The sequence below is a fragment of the Aedes albopictus genome, chromosome 3 (assembly GCF_035046485.1).
Source record: "Aedes albopictus strain Foshan chromosome 3, AalbF5, whole genome shotgun sequence".
Taxonomy (NCBI): domain Eukaryota; kingdom Metazoa; phylum Arthropoda; class Insecta; order Diptera; family Culicidae; genus Aedes; species Aedes albopictus.
In genome coordinates this window covers 136,843,906-136,860,500 of record NC_085138.1, presented here as the reverse complement: position 1 = coordinate 136,860,500, position 16,595 = coordinate 136,843,906, and the positions used below count along the sequence as shown (strand labels likewise).

At 41.4% G+C, this 16,595-nt stretch overlaps 1 protein-coding gene across 2 annotated transcripts in view; it reads right to left on the bottom strand.

Annotated features, from left to right (window-relative positions):
• LOC109408452 (nuclear receptor subfamily 2 group E member 1) overlaps positions 1 to 12,011 on the bottom strand; it is a 42,086-nt gene extending 30,075 nt beyond the window's left edge. The window contains exon 1 of one of the 2 annotated variants that reach the window (XM_029879270.2): positions 11,140 to 12,011. The gene's annotated coding sequence lies outside the window, so the exon portion shown is untranslated. The remainder of the gene's footprint in view (positions 1 to 11,139) is intronic. The other variant, XM_029879278.2, reaches the window with a different exon arrangement.
• Between the last annotated feature and the right edge of the window lie 4,584 nt (positions 12,012 to 16,595).

The following is a 16,595-nucleotide window of genomic DNA, read 5'->3' as shown; positions in this document are numbered from 1 at the left end:
ATTTTCAGTTAAACCTCAATTTATAGAGCAAAATATGCGATTTTGGGCTTTTTTTACTACTATGTAGTCATTGAACTTGGGCTGCAAAACGGTGAGTCGATAAGGAGAGCGTCCAACATAGCTCTGGTCCCCACACGTTCCTATGTCATGCTTCCACGGGTGAAGCGATGACAAAGCCCGTCAGCTAAGAGTTGTGTGCTTAGCTGGTGATGTAGCCTAGGCACTGTTGTCCTTCTGACTTCAGCTAGATTGAGGAGGTACGTCCCGAACGTCTGTTCACCGAGGAGGTGCGGCTCAAACAGTGTCTCTTCTGGCATCCAGCGGAATGAGTACGAAATGCTCCTCTATCGGAAGCTATACCTAAGGCACCCTACACACTACTCAAACCGTTTGACCAACATTGCCACCGCCCCCAGGTTGGTCGAACCAGCGAATGTTTCTGCAACCGTATGACGAACTGCCAAATCGTGTTGCACCAACATGTCACTTTGGTTGCACCAACATCTTCTCCCATTTGAAATCGCACTATGTTTGTGCAACAACGCTACACACGGTACGATCGGTTCGTCAAACATTGGCTCCACCCACCGTTGATTTGAGTAAAATCAAACTGGTTTGATTTTTGCCGACCAAACCGTCAACCGTCAAATCGGTTTGACGAGCTGCCAAATCGGTTCGTCAAACAGTATCACACACGGTCAAACTTAGCACCAACTTCAACACCAACCTGGGGGCGGAGTCAATGTTGGTCAAACCGTTTGACTGGTGTGTAGGGTGCCTAAGGTGGCAGCCCCACTACGGTGGATAGGGAAACAACCTACTGTTCCCGAAACCCAAAAACCGTTACAGAAGCCGTTAAAGATTACGAACTGATATAACGGTAACGACTTTTAGCGCGAAACAACGGACAAGAGTTGGAACTAGTAATGTACTAACCCTAGCCCAGCAGGATAAACTGGCACAACTAATCAAATAAATAATTTTACTTAATTCCAAAAGGTGGACTTTATAAATACTGGCGTGAATGAAAAATGGACAAATTGAAGTGGAATTTACGAAAAAGTTACTCGTCCTCTCGGTGAGACTCGAACTTACGACTCCTACTCACTAGACAGGCGCATTGCCAGCTACACCACGAGAAGAACCGAAGATGTTGCGTTGCGTTGCGTTGCGTGGTAACGGAGTAATTCGTAGATTGCATACTGAAAGTTGTCATGTTTAATCTTTAATACTCCTAGTCTAATTGCTTATGGAATGCTATTTGGGAAGGAACAGCTATCCAATTAGAGGTTGAAGCAAAAAGACATGAGAACTTCCATTGCCGGCCACGCCCATCTTCTCCGTTACGAGGAAAGGAAAGGATGTGATGATATGACACCTACTTTACGAAAGGCCAGCGACTCACCGGCGCCCCCATAGGTGTCAAGGAGTTGGATATTTGGAATGGGTTGATTTGAGAATCACTATAAGCGAGTGATGCGACGAGATTCAGATTGTGTAAGTGTAATTGTGTAGATCATGTACATAGATGTGTGAGTGTAAGTGTTTAGTATATTTAATCACATACATACGTTGGGAGTGACGTAGCTAAAAGATTTTGTCACTCCATTGGCCTTTTTGATTCCGGGATGGGGCACAGGCATTTTCACTGTGTCCTGGCTAACAAGCCTAGGCTTAAGCGCCATTGATCGCTCTCTGAAACGAAAAGAAACACATTATGTGGATGGGAAGGGATAGTAGGGAAGGGATGATATCTATTTATCGAGATGCCAGCGACTCACCGACGCTCTCGTAAATAGAAAGGAGTTGGGAGTTTGGTGTGGGAATGGTCTGGAATTAAGTATGAATTATGCCACTGGATTATTAGCTCCGAGATAAAATGAATAATATGGTTGAGAAAAGTTACATAATAATAATAGAAGCATGAAACGCTCTCACCGAATTTGAATATTCCAGTCGTAGATCCGCTTGAGAAGTGATTTTTCGTACGTCCAAGGGCCCAGCGTTAATAAGGGATTCCATTTGAATGACAACTTGGAAATGATCACATCACACGCCCACGAGAAGAACCGAAGATGTAGAGACTAATCTGAATTCAAGTTCAGCTCGAAATTCTGAAGTTATCTTTTCCACAGACCGCACTTCTTTCGGATGAATTAGATGCCCATCCGCACAACACATCTATTGTATATGTAAAGCCTAGACGAGAGCGCATTGTTTTTAGTGTGTTGGAAGTCCACACATCTATCATCGATGACTCCGACGACTGTGTCAAAGAGATCACGTGTTGAGCGGAAAGTTTCCAACTGGTCACGATGTTCTCAAACGACCGGTTACGGAACATAAGTCCGTTGCTCGATGACATAATAAAATTAACAACTACCCAACCAACCAAGAGTTTGGGTAAAACAGCATGTTTGGGCTTAATCAGCTAGCTATTCTAAGGAATAGCATTCTATACAGTCATACATCCTACACGGAACCACCAAACTACCCAAAATTGAGTTCTTTTGACGCAATCCCATAGTTCCGCCCAATAAGCCAAATTTGAGTAAATAGATTAAACTCACACTAGGTAAATTGCCTTTACCACCAGCAAAAAAATATACTTAAGAGTAGGTAAATTCAACTCAAGACCCCCCCTCATTCAACCCAAATTTGAGTATACCTACATTTACTCAAAATTGGCTTATTAGGCTCAAGGACCCCCATTGGGTAGACGCATCTCGGTTTGTTTTTGACAACATCGGTGGGGGAAAGCGGGAAAACAACCTAATTTTGGGTAACTAGTTTATTCGATAAACTCAGCTTTGAGTAAAATCGACCCAAAAATTAGGTAGTTTGGTTTCTCCGTGTACGTCTTAAGTAATTAACCGTCACAAACGACAACGGCCTGAGGTTAGTTAGCTTTGCTGCTGCCAGGGCGATTACCATTAGTAGCACCTGCTTTGCACACAAGAACATCCACAAGCATACCTGGAGACACCCAAATGGTGAAGTTTGCAACCAAGTCAACCATGTGCTGGTAGATACTGCGCCTTAGTCAGCTACCGTACCGTCTGCTGAAAAACGCTGGATATTGAAACGCATCGATCGCCGATTTCTTACTTTGGACGCACCCAAACTTTTGGATGTTATTTCGCAAAAAAAAAAACGCGACTTAACGACCGGGACAGTATGGCCTCGGACGTTGTGATCCGGCCCGCTGACTATCACCAGAAGCTGGACGAGCGGATAAGTGAAATCAACGAGAGCGATAATCTCAACACTCTGTGGGAGTCCATCCACGGAGCGATGAGCACGGCAGCGCGGGAGGTGTTAGGCACTGCTCGAAGACGACCTAGGAACGGGTGGTAGGACGAGGAGTCTCAGAGGTTAACGGATGAGAAGAATGTCGCCAGAAGCCGGATACTGGTGTCTGGGACCCGGCAGAGCAGGGAGCGATATAGGGAAGCGAGAGCAGCTGAGAAACGAATCCACCGCAGGAAGAGAAAAATACCATGAGGAAAATGTGATTACTCAGGCGCAAGAAAGTATGGAGCAGAATGATATGCGGAGTTTTTACGAAACTGTCAATGGCGTGGAGAAAAAGGGTATCGACTGGAGTGCGGGAATTACAGAGGAATAACACTTCTCAATTCAGCGTACAAAATTTTGTCCGGAATTCTGTTCTACAGGCTGAGGCCGATTGAGGAGTCCTTCGTCGGCGAATATCATGCGGGTTTTCGTGAGGGCCGATCAACGACGGATCAGATATTCACCCTGCGGCAGATTCTCGATAAATTTCGGGAGTACAACTTGCAGACCCATCATCTGCATTATTGATTGCAAAGCGGCATACGATTCAGTAAAGAGAAACGAGTTATGGCAGATTATGATCGAACAGGGTTTCCGGCGAAGCTGATTAGACTGATTCGTGCAGCGCTTGACGGTTCGAAATGAGCGATAAGGAGAGCTGGTGTGCAGAGGAGTGGAACCATTGTCACGAGGTCGCATATGCTCCTGGGCTTCGCGGATGATATCGACATCATCGATCGTGGTGCTAGGTGATGAAAAGTTAGACGTTGTGGACGAATTTATTTATCTTGGTACGCTAGTAACGTGCGATAATGATGTTACCTGCGAGGTGAAAAGACGGATTGCAGCTGCGAATCGAGCCTTTTTCGGTCTGCGAAACCAGCTGAAGTCCCGTACGCTGCAAACGAAGACAAAACTCGCGTTGTACAAGACTCTGATACTTCCGGTCGCTTTATACGGCCATGAATCGTGGATGTTGAGCTGTGAAAAATACTCTGTGGTAAACTGAAGGACGGCATCTGGCGGAGTCGCATGAACCACGAATTGTATCAAGCATTTAAAGAGATGAATATAGTGAAGCGAATAAAACACGGCAGGCTGCGGTGGGCTGGGCACGTAGTTCGTATGCCGGAGGAACGACAAGCTAAAACAGTAAAAGTTAGTAAAAAATGTAAGTAAAAAAAAATAACAAAAGTAGAAAGAATGTCTACTACATGATTAAAAAATTTTCAAATCGATAAGAAAAGAGTAAAAATATGCCTTCAAAATGGATAATCGATTTCAATAAGACAATATTTTAATAATAAAAAAATATTCCATCGAATAATTGGAGTTCTAGCTAACGGTAGTGAGAGTGATAATCTCATATTTACACCCTTTAACACCTGTTATGAGGTTTTTGAAGTTGTTTTGGAACAATACATATTAGAGTGGGTCAACGTTGTATGAAGAAACTTCAAATTTGATCGTATCAACCTGGAACAAAGCTTTTTCAATCTATATTAGCGTCAAAATCAATTGTGCAAAATTTGGGAGCGTTTGGTTGCGTCCCCGTATTCCGTACAATTCGATTGAAATTTGTATGGTATTTAGTATGGGAAAACGTTCTTTTTGTATTTTTCTCATAAATTGAAATTTTTCGTCTAAAATGATCTAACTAATGACGTTAAAGTATAGCCTAGGATATGCTGAAAAACTTTTCCGAAGACCGTAAAGTGATCCGACGCTTGTGAAAAAAGTTATTCGCCTAGTAACATAGGCCAAAAATTGAGATTTTATTATTGATGTTATTCCTTTACGTTTACATGCTAAATGTTAAGCACCACCGGGCAATCTGTACGTTATCACTTTTTTCACAAGTGTCGGATCACTTTACGGTCTTCAGCAAAGTTTTTCTGCATATCCTTGGCTATACTTTAACGTCATTAGTTAGATTAATTGAGACGAAAAATGTCAATTTATGAGAAAAATGCAAAAAAGCGCAGTTTTTTCCATACTAAATTTCATACAAATTTCAATCGCAATGCGGAATACGGGGAAGCAACCAATCGCTCCCAAATTTTGCACATTTGCTTTGGACGCTAAAAGGAAATGAAAGAGATTTGTTCCAAAAAAAAAATGACTTTGTTGACCCAGTCTAATACATATAATGCTGTTTTTGATATTTAGATTGAGAATTACATGAACAATTTCTATTAATTTTCTTAAACTTCAAAATGGTTAGCTTTTGTGCTTCTTATCGTATCTGATTCAAAGTTATCTTTGTGTTCAGAAAACAGAATATTAGGGCAAGTTTTTATATTATGGCTATAGTACCAATTATTCGCCATAGTTGATTTTCACCCTTTAACGATGTAAATCATCAAGAAAAATTTTGTTAACAACAGATCGTGATCACAAAAGATGGTTGCACTCATATGTACTCCACATTATGCTCAAATTATGGTAGAAATATTTAATCATGTTCCCTTAAATTTCTGCATCTTTGCACCCTTTTTCGCCATAGTGTACCAGTTATGGCTAATCCCATAAGGAATGCATGCAAATAGTGCGAAAAGGAGCCGAAGTTAAAAAATGTATCCATAACTGGTACAGGGTTCCTATCATTGCATTGGCACACGCTGTAATAAATACTGAAAGTAGTTTTGGCTCAGTTTCTTTATCTTTCCTGTGAAGTATGGAAACTAAGCTACCGTCGTGCGGGGCTTCATTTTACACTTTTAAATGGTTTTTCAACTTTATGACATAACTCCAAGAGTGGTGAATGAATTTACTCAATTTTTACACATAATAATCGTAATATGTATGAAGGATGTATGTAAAATTTGAACCAAATCTATCAATAAACAAAAAAGTTGTTCATATACCAATTGGACACATGTCATATAGAACCGGGTGGGAGCTACTTTGTACCGATACTGTAGTATACTATATCATACATAATTTCAATAAATATATGCGTTTTTAGATGGTCTTGTGCTACCTTTGGTATTATGAGCAGCGTGATATTGTAATATAGACAGCCTGAGAAAAAGGACCATCAATCCTTCATTTTTGTGAAACAGTCATTTATAATGTATAACGATACAAATATTCGATTGTATATGCTACGTTGATACAACTTGGATGAATTGATCAACCCTTTAAAATTTATGAACTGTAGAAACAATGCTTACAGAGCAAATGTTTTGATACGTTATATGTATTTTATCGGTTTATTCGATGTTTTTTCGCGTCCTGACAAGCGATAAAGGGTCAGTTTGAAAAACATTTTTAACCAAATGAAGGGGAAAATATTGCTTCGTAATAGTCCCGAAGACATCAAACAAATTTGAAACATCTTTTGGATTCAAAAAATCCATTTTCAACAGTGTCCAAAGTAGCCCCGCATTTCAAAAGTAACCCCGCACGAAGGTATCTTTTGACATATTGATGACATTTGTTGGTCTTCTCGTTATTTTTGTACAAATAGTTTTCCTTAGGTAGTGTTATAATTGGTACAGGCACCCTATACTTCTTTTATGCTTCAGATCATTGGAAAACAAGCATTTGCATAGTATTTCGAAAACAATTGACTTTCTCGTAATATCTCACTCGTAATAAAGCTCACTTATTTACATAAAATAGTGAGTACATTATAATCTCCGCAATGGAATGTTCGACGTACGTGGGTACGCATTGGTCATTGGTAAATTTTTGAAAAGTGAAAAAATAGTAAATTAATGAAAACTAAATTGCAAAACATTTTTTCCCGGTCCTTTTCTAAAGTATGTAATATCAAATTTACGAAACAGATACTTGTGCAGACGTATATGAAATGCGGATATGACAGTAGATAATCTTTAGATCTTTTAGATAAAATATTCAAAATGTAGTGGAAGACGCAATTTACAGAAAATGTCTCAAAAACTTCACAGGTCAATTATTCCTCGCAATGAATTACAGTATTGATCAGCTCTTTTCAGCCGAACTTTGTTGCTTTCATTATGTTACGGTCGAGTTTTGATGTTTACATCCATGATCATCATCCAACTATTGCCGAAAGGAAGAACTTGGAAGGATAAAAAACCTGAAAAACTTTAAAAAATTTCAAGGAAAGCTAACCCCAAACCAGTGTAATTATCAAACCCATCAATCGAAAGGTTTCGAATTTATCGCAAATATGATCAACAATTACATATATTCAAAGCCAACAGCTAAGAAAATTAACATTTTTGTTCTCATGACATATACAGGTTTGATACTCGCATGTAAGTATTTGGATTTAAACGATTATACATAGGTAAAATTAAGGAAAATAGAGTAAATTATTCAAATAACTGTAACTTGTTATTTCTTTAACGAAATGTTGTCAAATGTGTAGAGAAACTGTGCTGGAATATCATACATGTTGATTACTATTTGAAAAACTTATATATTTTTGTTGAAATCATAATTGGCCATAGATTCACGGTATCCCAACTAACATTTTCAGCGCTATAAGCTTCAGTCATTTGCTTTCTGTTGTGTAACCATCGAGTAAAAGCAGTCAACGCTGAATAAAAGGGAAGCTAGTCAAATATAAATCATAAGCTAATACACGACTGTAAAACAAGCACCATACAGCTACCAAACTCGGTTTTCAGAAATCCATTGCTTGTCACTGGGGCTGCCTTTACTCCACTCTATTCTAACTCCGGGAGAGTTCCCGGAAGATGTGAAAACTTAAACAAATCGAATAGGAGTCCCCACTAACAAAACAGCTGCTACTATACAGTACAATTCGTTATACTGACAAATCCCCAAACCAACAGCGCTTCAAAGGCCGTTATGCGATTTCATTACAGCTAGAAGCTGTAATAAAGAAACTGTTGGTTTACCAACACGGCTTGTCGGATATAAACATTATTGTCAAAACAAACTTCAAGCGGGATATATAACTACTACACAATTTCTTTACAGCTATCCATCTCTGTGCTGTGAAATTATTTGGGTTGCTTTTATTGCACTTTAACTCAATGCCGGAAGATTTGCCGGAAGATGTGCAAATCGAGTAAGAGTCCCAGCCACTACAACAGCTGCTTTTATACAGTACGTTTTGTAATGTTGCCAAAACACAAAACAGCAGCGCTTCGTAGCCGTTTAAAGAACACTCTTTCAGCTAGAAGCTGTGAAGAAGAATCTGTTGGCGCAACCACACAGCTTGTTCAATGTAAACATTATTGCGTTTGACGTTTCACAAGCTTTTACAGCAAGATGAAGTTGGGTAAGGTTTCTTGTGGCACAATTATGAAGCCTTGTCTGGAGTAAAACAAAACGGGCTATTTTCTATGTTATTTATATATAGGGTGGGGCGGGGCAAGATGGGTCGCGGGGCAAGATGGGTCAGTGCCATTTTCGGGCGCATTACTCATGTTTTGATAATGTTAATAATTTTGTTAGATGACCAGCATGAATATACAAAAGTTTGGGGCATTGATTGAAAAATTATTCACTCTCATTGAAAATAAAAAATAAAATGGTTTTTAGCCATTTTTCTTATGCGATACATTCCATATATTCTCCATATAAACGGCCACGGGGCAAGATGGGTCACCTTCAATTTTGAACGTGTTTTTGGAGCATTCAAAAGTTATTTATTTTTTATTACAAGACTATCTCATAAATAACTTCAATCAAGCGGAATGAACGCTCAAAATTATAACATAAAATTATGATAATTTTTTAGTGAAAACATCGATTTTCAAGTCGTCTTAGGACCACACAAATCGTAAAGTTTTTTATAATCCAAATAAATTTATAAAATGTTTACTAGTAGGTCTTGTTTACTCAGTATGGATATGGAGCATATATGAATGCGGAACAAATCTTATATTTTGACGTTTTTCGTTAAGAAAATGTGAATTACTTAAAAAGTGACCCATCTTGCCCCGCACTTTTTTTACGGCGCAAAATCGATCACTTTTTAAAACTGCTTGTTTAACATCATATTTTGTATTTAATGAACTTTTTATGGACTTTTAGCATAGCTAACTAGTGTATTAAAGAGTAGCGGATGAATACAAACCAATACGATTTGCATTTACAAAGTTATGATGATCCATCCTTAGGCGACCCATCTTGCCCCTCCCCACCAGTGTGGCAGCGAGGACATCATCGGGACCAGTGGATACGGAGATCGGGAGTTCGATTCCAAGTACCGGCAAGTACTTTCATTATTCAATTTTAAAAGTGATAATTCCAGTTCCACATATATTGCGTCACGGTATCCATAACCTAATTATATTTAATCGTTCAATTTGGGGATGCCATAAAACTATTATTTAACAACTGCGAAAAGGCTGAAAAAGCGCCTTCTCAAGATGTTATTCAGTTAGTGGTTACATAGGAGCCGAGAAAAGAGTTATGACTAGGTGGCATAGAAGCTGATCGCACAGCATGTACAAGCTGATTAAGTTCGCCAGATTCATTGGTATAGGGCTTGCATAGAAGCTTCCGTCCATATGTACAACACAGTAACTCAGCATCAAGCCGTATTAAGGACGCTTTGTTGACGTTTACATTCACAATAAATGTTAGTTGGGAATACACTACCGCCGTGATCGATACTTCGTACGGCCAAATGAAGTGTAGTTGTTCTGTTTGAGGAATTTAAGTATTTAGTTCAACCGCCAAACAAAGTGTTTTCTACTAGTGACCGATGCCGCCGCGGAATTCCGGAACGTTCGATGTGCGAAAACAGATTTCTTCAGAAACTCCTCCAATGATTACTCCAAAAATTTCTCGAATGATTCCTCCCATAATTTCTGCAAGGGTTCTTCCACAAATTCCATCGAAAGTCTTTGATCGAGAGTTACACCAAAGGCTCATTTTGAAATTCTATTTACTATTCTTTCAAGCATTCCTGCAAATATTCATCCGGGAATCCCTGCACAAATTTGAGGCGGATTCGTCTGCTGAACAACTTTGGATAAGACTACTGAACAACTTTGTCGGAGGTTTATCATGAGATAACTTTAAAATACAATATGTTAAAATGCTGCTATTTAAATAAACGCTTGCGCAAAGTTGTGGTGAGCACAACACTTCCACTATTTGAAAGCTATTTTAGCTTATTTGTATAACTTTGCTGAAGACACGAACTTTCTTGGTGGTTTGAATCATGAGATAGAACATTTCAAAATGCAGAGTTTAATCTTGAGCTGCAATTTTAACTTAATTATATTATATTATATCTAACGAAGATATAATATAGATAATTGTACAACAACTTTATAATCAGATGGTGTCTGGACACCTTAATTCCCCTGAACTTTTTTTGATAACTACGGTTTCTTTGCTGTTAGTCAGTATTTCGAATTATTATCGGTGAGCAGGGTGCAAAATGTTCATAGTCATTGACTGAAAACAGCACGAATTTGAATGATTCTGCACTGTATATTCAAAACAAACAATTTCATTTTCGCTCTCCCTCTTCACACAGTCAGTACGAATTGAATATGAAGCCGATCGAGAAACATCTTCATAATTACCCACGTTTATGGTTACGATTCCTTCCAAAAACAATCCACAGCAATCAAATGGGAAAAGATCTGTGTAAAGTACCGTTAAATGTATTCGAAACGTTAATATTGTATCAGCAATTTAACACTTTGTAAGATGTTTACAAATATTCATTGACTTTCATTCAAACGAGTATCGAGCAGCTGAATATGAATATGCAGACAAGTGAATGAAAATTGTCGGACGGTGAACTTCAGCTCGTCTGCTCGAAAATTTTGCGCCCTGTCGGTGAGTTTTGTATACTATGATGTACAATTTTTAATTGACATTGATTTTCAAGAAAATCCACTTATCACTTACCTGAAGCTAATCACTGGTTCACGGAAATCCACTTTTCTATTGCACACTCGTACACACTTCACTTCCGAATGGCACCGAAGGAACTACTACCGACGCGTGTCCTTCCGGTTTGGCGTTCCGCGAGCAATTGATCTATCGACACCGACAGGAAGAGGCAAACACTCACTCGAACCCAATTTGATGACCGCCGAGTCGTGATCCAATGTTCGCCCTTTTGTCGCTTTCGTCACCACCGCACCACAGCTTGGTCCGACACGACCACCCAATCATCACGCGAGATCATGAGCCCCGCCACCGCATCAGGTCAAACGAAACAAGCGTTCAGTATCGCATATCATTTGCGCGCGCGAGACCCAATCACACGTGCTCGTGATAATTTAACCACACCACCGCCCGCCACGCTGACATGGTAGTTTGTCCTGTGCGGTCTGTATTACGACGCTGTAGTGTATGGTGTTGATATCCTTGCAGCTGCAGCGCGCATATTCCTGCTGCCTGCGGGTGGTGAAAAGTGGGTGTGGTTTGGTCTTCTCGCGACCAGCGTTGACTTTTCGCCCCCTTTGGTGATGTAGTTTAGAATAACAAAGAGGAGCGCGCTGTAAGGTGGTTGCAAGAGCTAAGAAGAGAGAAAAAACGAGACGGACTGGTGAGTGGTGAAAATGATATGCTATACGATGCACGCAGCAAAAAGGATTCAGAGTGGGAAACGAACACGTGATATATGGCGCTGTCCATAAACTACGTAGACTTATTTTTGGTTATCTGAGATCCCCCTCCTCCCACCTCGTAGACTTGTACAAATTTGTATGAAGCGTAGACTTTGCCTAGACCCCCCTCTTAGAGTTTACATGGTTTATGGACAGGCCTTATTGGCTACTCTGTTCACATGTATGTATATATCTATTTGTAGGCTTCTTCTACTTTGTTGATCATGTTAGCTGATATTTGTATTCTTTGATTGGTGGTATAGGCTAATTACATTTACAATACATATTTAGATCACGCTTGCTTTTCTATAAATGTAATAAATGCAATAAAGAATAAATAAATGTAGAATAAACATCTTTCACATATTCCACGTGTTACGTCAGAATCTTACTTTTGTATCAAAAATAATCCTATTTATTGTTCATTACATCCAGCATATCAAAGATCTCTTCTAAAATAAGTTTGTTATCACTTAGCTTCACTAACTTACAGCAAGCAATCCTAAAATGGTTAAAACAATGTCAATGTCACGAACTGTTATTTACATAGAGAAAATATAAGGAAACGGAGCTTGACCTCGCAAAAACTGACTCATTTTGACTTTTCATCAAGAGCACAAGCATTTCTTGAAGCATTTTTATGTGTAGACTACACTAGAATAGAACCAGAATACTATAATAGACCTTCTTGAAGCATGTTTCAAATGGTTAGGCATTCCAAAAGACATAAGGGAACATGGTTCAAAATGCCTTGGTGGAGTAAAATGGCCGAACCAAGGCCGAACACATAAAAGCATCTGTATGGGTTCGTTCGCAAAAAAATTGGGTAATTTTGCGTTACGTAATGTGATTTGATCATTACTGAACGGTTATAGAAGCTAGGCAGGTAAACCACGGAAATTCTTTTCGATTTCCAATGAAAATTGTCAACTTCTGGTCTACCGTACCACTCACATTTCATATTTAAACAACTGCTAGGATTATTTAAAACTTTTTCGCCTACATGCCAGTTGCACACCTTCAATAACGATCAGAGATGATGAATACATGTAAATTGTTTGAATTTATTTTCCAAGTGATTACGGCGGTAGCAACAATGTGCTGATCAGCAACACTGTGAAAATCAGCAACAGAATAATACGAACCGAGACCAACGGCAACGATCCAAGCGAACAAAAAGGACTTGCGATTGGAAACTCGGTACGTGGAACTGCCGATCTCTCAACTTCATTGGGAGCACCCGCATACTCGCCGATCTATTGAAGGACCTCGGGTTCGGCATCGTAGCGCTGCAGGAGGTGTGTTGGACAGGATCCATGGTGCGAACGTTTAGAGGTAATCATACCATCTACCAGAGCTGCGGCAACACACGCGAGCTGGGAACAGCTTTCATCGTGATGGGTGATATGCAGAGGCGCGTGATCGGTTGGTGGCCGATCGACGAAAGAATGTGCAGGTTGAGGATCAAGGGCCGATTCTTCAACTTCAGCATAATAAACGTGCACAGCCCACACTCCGGAAGTATTGATGATGACAAGGACGCATCGCTGCCCAAGCCACGACGTCAAGGTCATCATAGGTGATTTGAACGCTCAGGTAGGCCAGGAGGAGGAATTCAGACCGACGATTGGCAAGTTCAGCGCCCACCAGCAGACGAACGAAACGAAACGATTTCGCCGCCTCCAAAAATATGGCCATACGTAGCACCTTTTTCCAACACAGCCTCCTTTATCGTTACACCTGGAGATCACCACATCAGACGGAATCTCAAATCGACCACGTTCTGATTGACGGACGGCACTTCTCCGACATAATGGACGTCAGGACCTATCGTGGCGCCAACATCGACTCCGACCACTATCTGCTGAAGGACAAACTGCGCCCAAAACTCTCCATCATCAACAATGTACGATACCGGCGACCACCACGGTACAACCTACAGCGACTGAACAACCGGATTTCGCCTCAGCATACGCGCAGAATCTCAAGGCCGCGTTGCCAGACGAGGGCGAGCTCGATGAGGCCCCTCTAGAGGACTGCTGGAGTACAGTGAAAGCAGCCATCAACGACGCAGTCGAGAGCACCATCGGGTACGTGGAACGGAATCGACGGAACGAATGGTTCGACGAAGAGTGCAGAACGGTTTTGGAGGAGAAGAATGCAGCGAGGGCGGTAATGCTGCAGCAGCAAGGGACTCGACAGAACGTGGAACGTTATAAACAGAAGCGGAAACAGCAGACCCAGCTCTTTCGGGAGAAAAAGCGCCGCCTGGAAGAAGCGGAGTGTGAAGAAATGGAACTGCTGTGCCGTTCCCAAGAAACACGGAAGTTCTATCAGAAGCTCAACGCATCCCGCAACGGCTTCGTGCCGCGAGCCGAAATATGCAGGGATAAAGACGGAGGCCTCTTGCAAACGGACGTGAGGTGATCCAAAGGTGGAAGCAGCACTTCGACGAGCACGTGAATGGCGAAGAGAATGTAGGCCTGGGGACCAAGGCAGCGGAGGAAATGACTATGTTGGTGCAGCAGAGGACAGGAACGAATCAACTCCCACGCTGAGGGAAGTTAAGGATGCCATTCACCAGCTCAAAATTAACAAAGCAGCTGGTAAGGATGGTATCGCAGCTGAACTCATCAAAATGGGCCCAGAAAAGTTGGCCACCTGTCTGCATCGGCTGATAGTCAGGATCTGGGAAACCGAACAGCTACCGCAGGAGTGGAAGGAAGGGGTAATCTGCCCCATTCACAAGAAAGGCGACCATTTGGAATGTGAGAACTTCAGGGCGATCACTATTTTGAATGCTGCCTATAAAGTGCTATCCCAGATCATCTTCCGTCGTCTGTCACCTAAAACAAATGAGTTCGTGGGAAGTTATCAAGCCGGCTTCATCGACGGCCGGTCGACAACGGACCAGATCTTTACCGTACGGCAAATCCTCCAGAAATGCCGTGAATACCCAACGCATCACCTGTTCATCGACTTCAAAGCGGCATACGACAGTATCGACCGCGCAGAGCTATGGAGAATAATGGACGAAAACGACTTTCCTGGGAAGCTGACTAGACTGATTAAAGCAACGATGGACGGTGTGCAAAACTGCGTAAGGGTTTCGGGTGAACTATCTAGTTCATTCGAATCTCGCCGGGGACTGCGACAAGGTGATGGCCTCTCATGCCTACTCTTCAACATCGCTCTGGAAGGTGTGATGCGACGAGCCGGGCTCAAAAGCCGGGGAACTATTTTCACAAAATCTCCGGTCAATTTGTGTGCTTTGTGGACGACATGGACATTATCGCTAGAACATTTGGAACGGTGGCAGAGCTGTACACCCGCCTGAAACGCGAAGCAGCAAAGGTCGGACTGGTGGTGAATGCCTCAAAAACAAAGTACATGCTGGTAGGCGGAACCGAAAACGACCGGATCCGTCTGGGTAGTAATGTTACGATAGACGTGGATACCTTCGAGGTGCTTGAGGAATTCGTCTACCTTGCATCCTTACAGACGGCTGACAACAACGTGAGTCGTGAATTTTGAAGGCGCATTATCAGCGGAAGTCGGGCCAACTACGGGCTTCAGAAGAAGCTGAGGTTTAGAAAGATTCACCCACGCATCAAATGCACCATGTACAAAACGCTAATAAGACCGGTGATCCTCTACAGACACGAGACATGGACCATGCTCGAAGAGGACCTGCAAGCACTCGGAGTTTTCGAGCGACGCGTGCTAAGAACGATCTTCGGCGGTGTGCAGGAGAACGGTGTGTGGCGGAGAACAATGAACCACGAGCTCGCTGCACCTTACGGCGAACCCAGCATCCAGAAGGTGGCCAAAGCCGGAAGGATACGGTGGGCAGGGCATGTTGCAAGAATGCCGGACAACAACCCTGCAAAGGTGGTGTTTGCAACTGATCCGGTTGGCACAAGACGGCGTGGAGCGCAGAGAGCACGATGGGCGGACTAGGTGGAGCGTGACTTGGCGAGCATCGGGCGCGTCCGAGGATGGAGAGCGGCAGGCACGAACCGAGTATTATGGAGAAATACAGTGCGAGAAATAAGTACAAAGACAGAGCCGTTTTCCATACAAAATAATCATGTTTAGGGATCAAAATATCTTTTTCTAGCGATTCGATTGTTATGGAAATTTGTCTGCAACCTTAAAATAACTAGAATTTTGGCTAGAAATATAAATCATCATCCATCAAAACGTTTATATCGACTTTTCAGATTCAAATAAATATAAAGACACATTTTTATATGGAAATACGATATGATTATTTTGTATGGAAAACGGCTCTGTCTTTATACTTATTTCTCGCACTGTATTGTTGATTCAGTTTTATCTTGAATTTGATGTAATACTAAATAAATGAATCATTCATTATGAATGAATGAACACTGTTCTGATGTTCTACACTGCACTCTTTCCCTACATTTGCTTCTAGGAGCCCAAGTCGACACTGTTCTGGCCTGCGTTGAACAAAAATAGTTTTAACCGTTATTGTTCGACAAACTTTTTGCTTTTTTTAAATGAATGCTGGGTACTCGCGTCGGCCACATAACGGTTAATACAAGTTTCCCCCTTTATTCATTTTGTCAATTGGTTTTTTGTAGTTTGGTCCATGTAGTTAGTTAGGTTATAATAATAATAATTCATTTATTTATCTATCTTATTGGGCTGCAAAACGGTGAGTCGATAAGGAGAGCGTCCAACATAGCTCTGGTTCTCACAAGTTCCTACCTCATGCTTCCA